The sequence below is a fragment of the Centrocercus urophasianus genome, unplaced genomic scaffold (assembly GCF_019232065.1).
Source record: "Centrocercus urophasianus isolate 14NV4802_14NV808 unplaced genomic scaffold, USGS_Curo_1.0 seq_19, whole genome shotgun sequence".
Classification (NCBI taxonomy): Eukaryota; Metazoa; Chordata; class Aves; order Galliformes; family Phasianidae; genus Centrocercus; species Centrocercus urophasianus.
In genome coordinates, this window is record NW_024884744.1 from 14723957 (window position 1) to 14739722 (window position 15766).

Consider the following 15766-nt stretch of genomic DNA (forward strand, 5'->3'; position numbering starts at 1 on the left):
GCTCTGACATTCAAACCTTTCAGGCAGACTGCCAGTTGTAGTACCTTATTTTTCTGTTAGAAAAAGAGGGGGGGAAAAAAAAATAAATCACTGATATGTAATTAGCAGAGCCAGATTGAATTTGAAATCTGAATGACACCCGTTATTGAATAATGAGCTTGAAATCTTTTGTTACAAGTCTTTTAACACAGCAACGGTATGGAAAGAATCAGAGAGGATAGGAACTTGTTTTGTCTGACACCAATCCTGTATGTGGACAAATGTTCTTGTTTGTTGTTTCACTAAAGGCAGACCCCTACAGGGCATGTAAAGCCTTAGAACATAATGGCAAAGAAAACTGGATAGGAGGAAGTCTATGCATCACTAAGACACCAAATGTTCAGAAGCCCCCAGTTCTGTTTGCAGGTGCTGAGCTGAGACCTGTGCAGGTGCTGCCTGCATGGCTGTCCTGGATCCAGAAATGCCACATAGCCTGGCTGCTGGGCAGACTGCGAGCATGAAGGTGAGCATGGAGCTAGGAAGAGTGCTCCTGCAAGTGTTGTGCTTATGCTGGCCATACAACTGTCAGGCATCTGTGGAATATGTGAGGTCTCTGACCACTGTGCTGCACCTAGCTACAGTAATGGAAGGTGAGGAGGAAAGAGACTAAAATCTTACTTTGTCATCTTCATGTTGTTGAGTTCCTACTGGGTCTCTGTGTGTAAATTTTTGTAGAATTAGGACTGTAGATTTCTAGAAGGTAAACTGTCTTGAGTCTGCTTTATGAAGTACTTATCAACAGCTGGTTTTCTGCCTGTCAAAATTGTTTTTCATAATACAAAATGTTATAAACAAATGTGTAACTTGTACCTGAATACCAACCTGTTAATTGTTCTTTTCAGTTAGGAGGGAGGTTTTTATGCCCTAAGATTTCGCAATACTGAAAGTGAATAATTGCAGATTAAATTAGAAGCCAAATCAAGCTTTAAGAAAACAAAATTCAAATTTGATAAGATGGCTCTATATTGTAAGGTTACATGGGGTAAAAGATAATTGTTTAAACTGCCCTTTCATCAATCACAAGGTATCGGGTTTATTACTTGCAATGCAAGTAAATTTGGAGGGATTCAGAGGAGACAGAGGGTGTCAAACTAACATTGGAAACATAGAAACAAACGTAGATTAGCAGAAATTCTAGGGCAGCTTGGAGATGTTTTAAGGAATAGGGCAATCTGCAAAAGTTTTTGACAATTATTTATTTATTTATTTATTTATTTATTTTTAGTGGTAACTGAAAGCTGAAGGGTTTGGGGAAAATGCTGTTTCAGAGCTGTCTGTGGGCAGTCAGAAGAATGTTCTCTAGTGCCATATCCTAGGGTCTGAACAAAGCTGGTTTCTACGCGAAAAGTGTAAGACACGATCTTGTACCTGCCTTTTGTAAAACAGCTGGGCCTCTGATAAAATGATGACAATGCTCGGTGTTTGAAGTTTTGCTCCATTTATGCCTCCTGTAATTCAGAAAATTAAAATTTTTTTCTTATTTCTGAACAAATTCCCTAGCCTGAGTGCAAGTTTGCTCCATGCTCTATTGCTTAGACTCATTCCTGATCTGAATCAGCTCCCACTCAAGCTGCTACACTGTCTGAAGAATACTTGCCTGCCTGGCCTGACAGGATGCTGTTACAAATTGAGCATGCTCAGGGACTTTTCTCAGCATTTGAAAAGTACAAAATCCATTTAGTTCCTCTGCCTGTGAGGAAGCCTGTCAGTAAGCAAGATCTGGAGATAGCAGAGCTGAGTGTTTATTGAGTCAGCTGAGACACAGCACAGCTGTGTTTCACAGAGTATCAGCAAAGGAATCCCCCTGACACTTTTTGGACCAGAAGTGGATGAGTGGAAGATATGGCTAGGTGCATCCTCAGGTGGATGTCTTTGGAAGATCTGCTTTGGTTTATGCTGGTGAGAAAAATCAAATTCTCTGGTAGTTTTATCAGTACTGTCATCATTCTATGGTAGGTGTTACTTCTGATGTAATCTAGTTACTGTCCTTCTTTGATCTTATTTTCTCAGGTACATTTGAGACCAAAAAAATAAATAAATCCCAACTCAACAAACTAGGGCACAGCAGTGAGATACTGTTACAGAATTGAGTATCCCACATGTCCTGGGGAAAGATGAGTACAAAGCTGGTTGGAGAAGTCTTTATGTGCTCCAGCTGCTTTAGCTTGTGTCAACTCATGCAAGAGGCGGAGGAAAGCAGCTAAAATGTAGAAGAATGAATTTAATTTTACAAACAGTCAAATGGAACTTTTACTAGAGTCCTGCTTTAATATCTAACACGTTAAGTTGGAAATGCATCTTGTTTTACACTTTTTTTATAAAAGACATGCACCTTCTCACTGAAATTATTTTATCTGATGTGAACTCCTAACAGGTCTTCCAAAAAGCCTGCATAATAAAAATGTCTAAAATAGTGCCTTTGTTAGTGCTTCGTCACTTAAAACTATGATCCAATAACTCCATGTGCTTCCTCCAATTGCATACAGCATGCCCATGTTAATACTTACATAGGTCTTCAGTAGTTTAGTAATACTACTTGCCTTCAAAAAGTGCGTTGCCAGCAAGGTGGGCACTGGTTAGCTGAGTTGTGTTCTGAAATTAAGTTTTTTTTTCAGTTTACTTTTTTGTTTATTATCTGGTTAGTTGTGATATTTTGGCAGGGTCAGAGAAGAGGAGAAGATAAAGGTTATGGGAAGAGGCTGATGTTATAAAACCTTGTGTTCTATGTTAGGTTGAGTTAGTGAAATGCATGGCATTCTGTAAAGATGAAGTAGTCCATTCTTGTTTGTTAGCAGTTGCTTTTGTTATCAAGCAGAGGAAAAGATAGTGCTTCTTCATACCCACAATCCCATAGAAGTCTATTCCTCATCTAAGATTCAGTGGTTGTTTATTCAATTTGACATGATGTCTTGGGGTAGAATGACATAAAAGAAATGCCTGGAGAGGAAAATCCACTTGACCTCACAGGCTTGTCCCCCCTTAAGTTTATCTTAAACCTCTAGTTTTCTGTTTTGTCATTATATCCTTTAATCCTTTCTCTCTCCATAAAAGTGCCAAGATGTCTCCAAGCCGCTTAGACTGCAGTACTTGTTTCCATCCTCTTACTTGGCAACTAATTTCATGAGTTCATTATTCTGACCCTGAGTGAAATAGTTTTGAATTTCCGGTATACACAATTACTTTGGGTTATGACTTTTGACTTTTGAACCCCTCACCAGAATGTGCCATTTAAATCTCTTCATCAGCTCTGCATGCTGTTAGTCGGTCAACTCAGTGTCAATAATCTTCTGGCAGCATTATACTAGTCAGAATTTCTTCTTACGTCTTCTCTTGGAAAGACTGCAGCAAAAACTGGATCTTCTGTTCAGAGGGCATGAACAACAGTGTAAAGATCATGTTTTCCAGAAGTTACGGAGTTGTGTACAGCATATGAGACAGCTAGGTGCTATTAGAAAAGTAGAACTGAACTTGATTGTGCATTTTGTGCTCTCCATCAGTGTGTTGGACTGCATTCTGTTCTCCTCTGTGGCAATAGAAATAATATCACAAGCAATTTTTGTACATGATCAGAGAGCAAAGAGAATATGACATGAGATTAATTCAGCTCTCCGGTACTCCAAATGTGTAGTCACTTCCCAGTGCTGTAAAAATATTCTAGATGTACCTACTATTCACAGCTTCAAACATCAAAGATAAAACCAAAAGAATTAAAAAGTAGTAGAAATTAAATATTCAGAGTATTTACTGCATATAGATACAATTCACCTGGTTTACTTCTTTCACATGTTCTGCTCTGTGGCTGCAGGGGAGCCACAGGGAGTAAAATAATATTAATTTTCCTTTGTGTTGCTTCATCTGTTTATTGTATTGTAGTACAGGAGTATCAAGTACTCCTGTAAAATAAACTGGCTGCCCTGACCCACTTACTTTGGCCAAACATTAGTCTACCAGTACACATCTTTAGAGAGGACTGATTTGATGGAAGGGAGTTTAATTGAAGGTGCTAAATGGACATACAGATGGATTCCCATCTGGAACTGTTTTGATGTTTGTGTAAAAGTCGATAATAATCTCCTAAAAAGTACTGTCAGCCAAAGAGAGCAGAGAAAGGCTTACACCATTGAAGCGGTATTTACTGTTTTTTATTTCCTTCCTTAGCTTACTATCAGCCATGGGAATTTACAAGCTTTTAAACAAGGCTGAAGAAATCCAGGAAACCACAATGACAGATCCACTTGAACAGGCCATTTCATGAGAGTGATTTAAGAAAATACAAAATATTTTATATCAGAGGCTGAAGTTGTATACTAGAAACGTTACTAATAATACAAAGTTCAGTGTAATAAAAGGACTGTTTCTAATGCACAGCTGGCAAACATTTGTTTGCATTAGTAGTTTTTTTCACATGAAAGGCATTCTAAGTCATTCAGTTCCCCTAGAGATGAGTGTAATTATAAATTTTGGGCATGATATTTAAATACACAATTTTCTTTTCTCTTTAGATATTCATTTATAAACAAAAAAAAATGTGCCAAGAAAAATCTTTTTTTTTTTTTGCTATGCAAGTATCAATAAGCATTATGTATGAAGTTTGATTGTGTGAACAATATAAATTGTTGATGAATGTGAGAAAAATGCTCTTATTCTGAGTTTGTTGGGTTTGAAAATTCTTGCTGCTATTTTGACCCAAAATAAGGTAGGATGAGGAAGGAAAACCTTTCTAGAAGTATGTTAGTAGCTGTCAGTAAGAGCCAGGAAGTGTAGAGGCACTTTCTGAAAAGGGAGGGGGGGGGAATTCCTTGCAGACCTCAAAGAGACATGTAAAAATAAAAATCTTTGGCTTGAGGTTAGGGTAAGGATTCAGCGCTATTACTCTCTATTTTTCCTTTTTTTTTTTTTTTTTTTTTTTTTAGGAAAATTTTTATCCCCAGATGTTCTTTTTCTTCTCCAGGAGAAATTCAGGGAACAGCATACTCAGATAGCTTTGAGAGAGCTTTGAACTGATGTGTTCATAGGGAGCAGAGGTAAGCAGAGTTAACCCCACAATACTAGCCCAGTAGTAATCACTGTTAGAAAGCTTGTATGTGTTTGCACACCTCTCACCAATCAGAAGTTGTTGCTATTGGATGGGGTTGTGCTTCTCCCCTGAGAAGTGATGCCTGTTCTGAAGAATCTCATCTTTTTATTAACGCTTATTTTCATGGCTATAATGTTTCAATTGTGTATTAGTTCTGTGATAACTTTTCAGAGCCTGACTCTGGGAAAGTGTCATATTCAGTACCGTTTTGTAGTTCTAAATTAATAAAAGTTTGTCTGGGAAGAGGGGGCCAAATTTCTAGTTGATGTCTATTATCATGGTTGCACTGATATAAATAAGCTACTGTTCAAGGCGTTGGTTTTGTAATCTAATTACGGTTTAGAAAATACACACGCACACTTCTAATCCTTCTCATCCTGGTGGATAAGGGGCAGAGAGGAGTACAGTTATTTTTCTGCCCTAGGCTCAGAGCTAATTCAGAGTACAACTAGTGCACGTATTGAAACTGGGCAGTAGAGGAGTTCCAGGCCAAGAAAATCTTTTTAGAAAAAAAATCAGGGGAAGAAAACCTGGGATATGGCACTCCAGTGCAGAGATGTAATCAGTGTGTTTACTTGTCCCACAAAATATTATTGTGGGTTAAAATGGGGAAAGAAAGTTGCCTGAGTGGTTCTAAGATCTCAAGCAGATTAGGAATAGCTGAACTATTGCAGTTGCTGAGATGATGCTGTTACATCTGAGCCTATGGATGTTCGTAGAATCATACAATCATAGAATGGCTAGGGTTGGAAGGGTCCTCAAGGACCATGAAGTTCCAAAAACCCCTGCCACAGGTAGAGTTGCCGGTTGCTAGATCAAGTACTGTATGAGATTGCCCAGGGGCTCGTCCAACTTGACCGTAACCACCTCCAGGGATGGTGCATCCACAACTTCTCTGGGCAGCCTGTTCCAGCACCACCTTGCTCTCTTAGTTTAAAAAAAATAAATTCCCCCTAGCATTTAATCTAAATCTCTCTTCCTTTAGTTTAAAATCATTCCCCTCTGTCCTATCACCATCTACCCTATCTACTATTTTATTTCAGATTGCTTCTGGAAAATGCTCTTTTCAACTGTGCTATACTTTTTTTCATACTTTCCTGAGTCCTGTGCTTAGTCTAAGTTATGCTCATGAACTGAACATTTTCCTTAACTGCTATTTGCAGGAGATAATAGTATCATAAGAAAACAATGTATGGGTATGTTGGTTTGTTTGTGGGTTTTTTTTTTTTTTTTTTTTTTTTTTTTGTAGTAGACCTTCATTTTAAAAAAAGATAAAAGATTTTGGCCCAGATAAAAGCATATAGGGCCCACACTCTCCAAACTATGAGCTATCTTTTTCAAGATTTTATTTTTGCTGGATCCTACAACATGGTTTCTAGTACAGTGAACATCAAGAGCTATTAATTAAATAGAATTGAGACTGTTTCCCTTAACACAGTGCTCCATTGCTTCCTTATAAAAAATAATAATGTGGATTTTTTTGTAGGTTACATACAATCCTCGGGATTTTGCAATTTCATTGGAAGATGCCTGCAATTATCAACTAACTTCAGGCTTAATTAGCTTATTAGCTTGTCTTGTAACTCTACATCCCCTTTAAAGATTCAGCTATTTTCCAAATGTTGCCTGGAGTATCATTTTGTGGATGCTTGGTGACAAATTCTTACTTTTGAATACAGTTTAAATAACTATTTTTACGCAGAACCTAATTTTCTGTGAATAAAATATTATTCTGGCACCAAAGTAAACAGAGCTGAAATGGCTAGCAGGCCACAGCATAACAAATCAGAACGATTAGTCATCCTCCTTGGACGCAGATGAGTCACTTATGGTCAAGACACTTCTGGGAAAACTAGATAGCTGGTAAATGTATTACCAGCTGACTATCAAAGTCCCTGTGCCATACCAGGAAATGTTCCTGATTTGGGCAATAGTTCTCTTCCTGCAGTGACAAAAATAAATCAACTGCTTAAGAAGTCAATCTCCTTTTTTCAGTTCCTTGCTACCAGTTTTGGCAAGCTAAATTGTTTCTCTGTGATGTTCAGAGTGTTTGTGGACTAACAACAAATTTCATGTTGAATACTATCTGCAGTGTAACATGTGGCCTTCTATCTTTCTAGTAAAGAATAGGGAGGGTTACCTTGTGATCTTTCAAACTTACTTTCTTTTGTCATGTTTTACTCTTGTCAAGCTTATACAGACTGTGGTTTCAGAATGAACTATGTGCATTTTCTTTTATTGCACTGCATTCTATAATGATGTGTAGAATTAAAGCCTATGCTCTTGTCTGAGTAAAGATCACATTTTCCTCCGCTATTGGTACAAGCAGAAAACAATCTGTTTTACCTCCTCTTTTTCAGCCTTGTAGTTAAGGGCAGGCATGAAGTGCCTTGTTGACTTGGGATTGAACAATGATGCTCAATCTTCTCAATTTTTCTTAATCTGTGGTGGAATGATTCTCATCTCCTTTTTATTTTGATAGAGCTACTCAGCAGATCCATGATGCCCTTTGCCTGTTATTTATTTATAATTAACTACCCCCCAAATAAATCATTAACTCCTTGTATCTTTGCCTTTTTCATATCTTATTTCCAATATCTCCAAATATGGCACAAACACAGGTGGCTTCAGTGAATTTTTCATGACTTTACTACTGATGAATTACTAGGGAGTCTGCTACTTCCATCATCTCCCTGCCTTCTATCTGCCTCTGCCTATTAGAATTTCCCAGTTTAATATGTCAGCTGGGATCTCTCGAACACTGTGGCTGAATCCAGGTCTGATCTAATCATTAGTCTCCACCATTCATACTACTGAAGTTCTGGGCTATAACTACATTCCAGCGTGTTCTCTATCTCATGTGTACACGTGTGTCAGAGGTGTAGTACCACCCAGAGATCTGGGATGAACAGAGTTGAAAGAAGCGTTGTCTGGAAGTGTTCCAATGACGCCGAATTGTACAAACACAGATCTGTTGAGGCTGAAATGTTTGGAATTGCATGCATTTTTGCTGAATTGCTGCAGCTTTGCTAAAGAATATAATCTTGCACCTGGCACATGGCTATTTTGGAGAAGTGAGCTTGGTGCCCCTTGGAGTCTCAGATCTAAGGCTGACTGGTACAACCTGTCTTGTACCAGGAGACTTTAGATGCTCATCATGGGGGCAGCTCATTTTGGGGAAATGTCTGGGAAGGTGGGTTCCCTGAGTCTGGTGCTATGGTCAGCTTTGGAGCTGTAGATCTCAGAAGTTCCACATGTATAACTATATTCTTTGTAAATGTTCTCTACAGTGCCATATCTGTGAACTGAATGCATTTCTAGCTTTGTACTGTGTGACCACCTTTGTGCTTGCTTCTTTCAAATTCCAATAGGACAGGCATTTATAAAACCAATAATTGTGACTCAGAATGTTGCCAGTGAAAATACTTTTTGAAATTAGTGTTCTGTGAGCCATGAGTCTGAAGCTTGTTTTTGAATTAAAGGCTTTTTTAACTTACCAACACAACGTGACTGATGCACCTGTTCTCTCTTACAGTGATGGATGTGCGGCTGAAGACACGTATCTGACATTTGTTTTGGATTTTTGCTGTTTGGATCTTCCATGATGCATTTGAGAATTTTGCAATGTGTGGACAACTTCAAATAGAAAAAAAAAAAAATCATCAAGTGATCCACTTTGTAAGTACCCTTATTTCCATATAAATAACTTAGTGCAAATAGATAAGATGATCTACAATGCAACATATTTGTATACTCAGCTTCCCATTGCTCTTTTGGTCACTTATGTACCTTGGCCAAATTTGTACTTTCTGAACCTGTGAAAGATTTGTTACAGTTTCATGAGAGAAAAAGGTTTTGTCACAAAAGAGTTTGACTATTTTACTCCAGAGAATAGAATATTCTACAGCTGAGATGGAGGAGGATTTGATATGTCTGGTTTATGTAAATGTGATTCTTAGTTTTTTTTTTTCTGAGATCTTCTTGAAGCTCAGTATGTGGAGGTTGATGGCCCCCCATGTGGCAGGGGGGTTGGAGATTCTTGATCCTTGAGGTCCCTTCCAACCCTGGCCATTCTGTGATTTTGTTTAGAGGGCATGGCAGTGGGCATTTTAGAAATCTTAAGGCAAGATATATGTCCTGCAGCCTGTCAAAAGCTGGATAGGATTCCAAGCCTTCAAATGAATACATCATGTATACGTATCCTGGGAGATTCTAATGTTAAACTGATCCTAGTCTCGTGACAAAGCTCTGTTAAGTATAAAGACTTCAAAATATAGGCCTGTGGTATAAGGTATATTGGTTCACCGCCTTCAAGTAAGGGTTGACTTGAAGGTAAGTGCCCCCTAGTATATAACACGTGGTGGGATTGAACAAATGCTCACTTGTTTGGTTTTCTTTGAAAGAGGGAAAGCATGTTACAGCCATAATGGATACTGTGATACTGTTCTCAGTGACTTAGAAATTCTGGTAGCCTACAGAAACTGAATCTGACTTGTACTCTCCTTTGCCTGAACAGATAGCTCTAGTTATTGTGTACCATTATTATTTATTTCTACTCCTGTAGTTGTGAATGGAACTTCAGAAATATAAGCAATAACGTCCGTGTCACAGAATAAGCCTGAAATTGCAATAATCTCTTGGTCTTGAGGTTTTTCATTTGTAACAAAGCCCAAGCACTCTGTAACAAATCCATGTAGAAGTATGCTTCTGGGTTCATACATCTCTTTGCAACACAAGTCCAAAAGAGAACTGCTCTAATAGAAACCATTTCCACAGAGATCTCTTTGTGGGATTAGGACCGTAAGCAAGCTGTGACAGAAATGCCAACTGTGACGTAGGATTGCATGTCGGCACTGCGGGAAGACAGTGAAAGAGACTGATTCCTGTGCAGCACTTCTCATTGATAGATTTTGAGTGTCATTTTATATGGGAAGATAGTGATATCCTGAGGCTGCCCAGCAGACAAGTGATGCATCTGAGAATCATGTCCAGGTGTCCTGAGTCCCAGTCCACCTATCAGTAGACTGTTTGTGTTTCAACCTGGGAACAGAATGCTGGGTCGGCAGTATTTATTGTCTTGTTTTGATCCCCCATATTTTTAAGAGCGTTCTGTGCCCAGGCCTCTTGCAAACTCAAAATATGCTGCTTAATAAAGCCTGGAAAATTTCTTTAAAGTTATAACACTTGTAAAATGCTATTTCTCAAACTTTGCCTGTGAAACTTGGAAGATGGTGGCTTCCTGGCACTGTGTTAGCTGTGGTCCCATGTGCTGCTCCAGTCTCACTGATGATTGGCTTTGAGAGTAAAGTATGTCTGGTCCTGCCTCAGCCTTGTGCCAGATTTCACCCCAGTGTCCTTGCTCTGAAGTTAATGGGTTTAGCAATATGAACTTGCTGCATGTTTCTCAGTCTGGAGCTAAACAGATTGCTGCACTTAAAAGCCCCACCACCCATTGCTACAAATCTATTAAACATCTCCAGTTAGCTATACAGTCTCCTGCTTCATTCAGCAGCTGAGCATGTAAATTCCTGTGACCAAATAGCTGCACTTAACTGTTTTCACATGTGCTCCCACCATGCCCATCTCGAAAGGAGAAATCCCAGGGCAGCTTTGCCCTGCAGGCAGCCAGCCAGTGACCAGGGCATGACTGAAGAGCAAGGTGCCCCTTGGGGCCTTGCCCTTCACAGAGAGCTCAGTGGGAGCAGGGCCGAGGGCAGTTCAGGCAATACTGGGACTTGTGACTCTCCCTGAAACTCTGCTTCTGCCACTTGGAGCCAGAGGATGCAGTGGGAGGCCAGGCTGGCAGCCAGGCTTTGCCAGGACCTGACCTTGTCTGTTGACGGGTTCACAGTGGCTCCTCAGGCGCTGCACTGGTCACAGCTCCGTGTGCCCAGGGATGCACCCTCCCGCAGCCCCGCTGCCATCCCAACTGCATGTGTGGAACAAAAAACTTTTATTTCTCCGCCTGCCAGGCTGCAGAGGGGCTGTTACTCAAAATTAAGCAATACATATCCTGGCAGGAAACGCTGCAATAGCTCTGAGGGCTGCAGGGCTTCTCTGTCTGCCCTGCCGTGCCCTGCCCTGGCGGCCATGAGGCAGAGCCATACGTGCCCACTGCAGCAGCATGCTGCTGGCACCCAGCTGTGCAGAGGGGTGGCGAGGCCCAGCGCTGGCCCAGTGGTGAGGCAGTGAGTACCAAGGCGCGCTGCAGTGCTTGCTGAAGGTAACTGGCCACGTTAGAAACAAAAGGGCTGTGTCTGCTAGTCTGGAAGCAGGGGCCGGAGAGCCCTGTGTGGAAGGCAGCGGTTAATTTGAAACACAGGCAAAAAATAGCAGCGGTGCTGGGAGTGTGTTTGCCTTGGCTGCTCCGAGCCCCGCGCCGCTGCACTGAGCAGGCCCCTGGCTGCCGTCCAGGCTGTAATATTTCCTTTTGCTGTTGTTCATAAAGGCATTCAGGAAAACAATTGAGTGCAATGAGTGCCTTCCCGTTCCGGTGGCGTGTGAGCCTCCAGCCAGTGTGTGCCCAGGCCCCAAGGGCCCTGCGTGGCCCAGGTGGTGCTGGGGCTGCTCTGCCCCATAGAGAGCTGCAGGCTCTGTGAGAGCTGCCTTTTGAAAGCAGTTTCTCCCACCCCTCGAAGCATAACAGGATTTCTCCTGCCAAACTAAAGGAAATGTCACAGGCATATTTGGGGGTGGGTATTATGGGTACGCAATTTTAAAGGATTTATCAATGCCTTATCAAAGCTGATTTTTTTTTAAGTGAGCTGATAGTCTGGGTGGGAGCTGCAGTGGGAGCTGTGAAGATGATGGTGTGGTTTTCCTCTGTGGGAGGTGGAATACACTGTAGTACTATGGGGCACCTTCATAGTAGGATTTATCTAAGAAGCCAGGTTAATTTAAAATAAAACAGCCACTCACCTTACATGGTTAGTTATGTGAATATAAAGTCTGCACAAAAAGCAGGCCTCAGGCTACTGAAGATGTCAGCTATGCGAAGGAAATCATATGGAACATAAACTAGTAAGGACAGAAATGCTCAATTTACGTGGCATTTGCATTACTTGAGGCATGGCAGCGATAAACATGAATGCAAGGGAAGCTTGACAAGCCTCTCCCTCCTTGTATGTGTACCACCGCACCATTTGTACTGGAGCCAGCCAGGTGCTGGGAATGCCACATCATATCTATGGGGAGCTCCAAGGCTGCCAGGGACTTTGTAGAATCCTGGCTCTTACTATTCAGCACTTGCTGAAGTGCTAAAACACCACCAACTGAAGGACAGCAGCTTGACATCCTTACCCGAATTGGAACAAATCTATCAAGGTCATGTTTAGGCTTGTTAATAGCCCCGATTCACTGCTGAAGTATAGTCTTTGTTGTAGCTGTGACAGGACAAATCTCAGTGTGGAGAAAGCACCTGGCTAGCCTTGTGCTGACTGAGTTAATGGAAAGTGAGGTCAGCAAATCCTGGACTGGTGACAGCATCTATGAGGCTGATGTTTCACATCTGGGATGACCAACTGTGGTCCAGGAATTAAACCAGGCCACAGGGTGTTTTTGTTTCTGGCTCTTGGGAGTGTTGGCCTGTTTGCATGAATGCTTCTAGGGGCGCGGGAGAGGATGTGTAGCTTTCTCCCCTTGAAGATAGAGAAGCTGGGGGTATGGCAGTTTTCATCTAGTGCAGTGTAGCCCAAACATTTTCTTTGGTGTTCGTGCCTGCGGATTCTCTAACTGAACAAAGGAGTTCTCTCTGTACAGGTCAGCCCTCCATGTTTTAGCTCAGCACTGATTGTGGCAACTAAGGTTCTGGCAGTCAGAACTATAGCTAGTTAGGGGAATAATCAGTGGTAGGATTGTGGGGACAGAGGACCGGAGAGCTTTGTGATCGTTTGTGTAAAGCTTGTTCAACCAGCAACTAAATGTTTTGGTGTCCTTGCTCTAAAGAACATTTTATATTACAGTGACCTTACATTTATGGCTTTTCCAGGTCATTTGAGCCTTGTCTAGACCCATGCCTTTAAAATAAACAAACTTCAGAAAGAAAATCAATACTATAGGTGGAAGAGTTCGTGCATTTCAGAGCCTTAGGTGAGCTAGATGGATTGTGTTTTAACATGTGTGAATCTGTCGAGGAGAATGCTGTTGGGGAGTCAGTGAAGTTTTTATTCTGGACTTTAGCAAATGAGATAGTTCTGACCTAAGTTTCCATGACAGTCTGACATGGTGAGCCATTACAAACATGCTTCTATACGTTCTGATGGTCGGACAGGCTGCAGAGGTGTTCTACGCTGCTGCACATGCTGAAGGATGAGGTGCCCTACTTAGCTGAGTACATCTCAGACAGGCTGGGAGAGGGGCAGCTGCCTGGGCTGGTACATAGTAGTGAAAAATGAGATGCAAACCTTCGCTGCAGCATGTTCTTAGCTATTGCCTGCTATCTTGCTTTGGGGAAAAAGCTGCCTGCTGAGTAAAGCCTTGCACATGCTGATATGGCAAATTCACTTTTGTTGTAACTCAAATTCTTTAGTGATCAAATTTAAAGGTGATTCTCAGTTCAAGAGGCACGAATGCTAAAAGTGTAACTTTGAATAGTTAAGTCATGCCTCTCATCAGAATCCTGTTAGGACTGGGTTGTGCAGAAGTGACCATTGTGATTAGCATAATCTTATTCTTTTGAGCTAGTGCTCACCTGACATCTTGTTACAGACATTTGTATTGGTAGTGGGAAGACTATGGCCTTATGGGTTCAGTGGTTATACAGGACGGAATTCATATTTCCACTGTAGCTGATGATAATACCTTTGGCATATTGTGGCTAGAAGATATATTAATTATGCATTCAGGTGAGCAAATACATTTCCACTTGGAGGGATAACCATGGGATTTGCTGGTGTGAGTAGATATTGCTTGTTAAAAAAATTCTAGGAGTGATTTGAAGTCCGAGGCGAACAGCTGCCCCCAGCCTCTTCTTTGTCATAGCCAAGTACTTGTAGAGGTCCCTTGATGAGTCCCAAGCTATCCAAGGTGGATTAACTTCTATTCTGGGGATTCAAAACTTTGGAATTAAAAAACTAAATGCTTGAGGTTGTTAAAGTAAAAACAGCGTGTACTCAATGTATACTCAAATTCAACTGATCCCTTTGGTGTAAATAATTTGGGCAAGTCCTTTGTGCTTTTCCCAGCGTCATAAAAAATGCATGCTGATTGTTTCTTCTCTTTAATGCTAGCAAGTGATTTATACTATTTTGTGTTTCAACATTATTCTGGCAGAGTAGGAACTTGAAACTTTACCTAGTGAAGAAGTCAACAAACAGTCCCTTAGCATAAGCTGCTGTCTTCAGGTGCGTTTTTCTTCTTCCATATCAGAGAGGAGTGGTGGGTATATGCTACCTCATGCAGCAGAACTTCATTGTTCTTGTTGCTGATCGGATTGGGGGGAGGATGCACTGCATGTTTCTGTTTGGGGTAGAACTGATCCAAACAGGTATCTCATATCTAGCAGTACCAAAGGGGATTTTAAAGGACAGTTCCCCTGAGCGTCATGCTTTTATGGTAATTGAAGACACACTAGCAACTGTGTTTCAGTTGCAATGAGCTTGTAACGTTCCTTAACCTCTATGAAGTTTTTCTAGAAGTTGTGGCAGTCTGTGAAATGGGCTTGTTTTTGGACCTATAAACTTTGAATTCAAGCTTTATCACTTCTGGAGCTCAACAGAGCACAGAGTTTGTGATTTTATTCACAGAGCTATGGATCGTTGCAAATCGCTTCCCACTATTTGACAGCTTCCTTTTTAGAAATTTCAACACTCTAGCTATCTGCCTGCAGCAGTGTATGATTCTAATCACTGCTATGATTTCATAATTCCCCTTTAATTCAGCAAAAATTCCAGATTATCAACATATGCAATTTGTATTTTGGGAGAACACAGTGCTGCACATTCTTCCTGTTGTCAGGCTTAGAGGTTTGGTAGTGGAAAGAGGCATATTGTTAACCAGAGGTAATTTCAGAGTTTATAAATATATGCAACTATTTTGGGTTGCAGAGATGACATTCCCTTCAATGAATCTACGAAGGAAAGCTGTAGACTTTAAAGCCAAATTCAGCAGGAAGAAAGAAAATTGCTTCCATATATCTTCTGTATGTCATTAAATGGAAAATGAGATAATTCTTCTGAACATCTGAAAACTAAATAAAGAGGTCTATTCTCCTCTCAGTTTCTGTGGATAACTTCAGCTAATTTTTGTGGCAGTTATGCATGTTGATGGGAGAAAAGATGCCTCAAGTAGGATGATACAGTATACATATATTACTAAATAAAATGCTCGTTTTACTTAGGTTAATCCTTCTTTGTTCCAGATATATGTATGCATTCCTCTTACAGCAAATATTTCAGTTGTCAGGATGACTTGATACATTTGTTCTTTGATGTCAAATTGAGTTGCATCACTGTGGAGTGGTTGCTACAGAAACCCCAGCTTGGTTTTTACATGTATTGAGTTCAATCTTTTTTACTTGGAGAAGCTAGGTTTAAATTTTCCAGTAAAGAAGCTCTCAGTAAAATGGGTGAAACCTCTAAAACTGCAGCAGTAAGCGTGGCAAAAATACCCAGATAGTGAGATCAGAGACAATAAGGAAAAAAGCGATTTAAA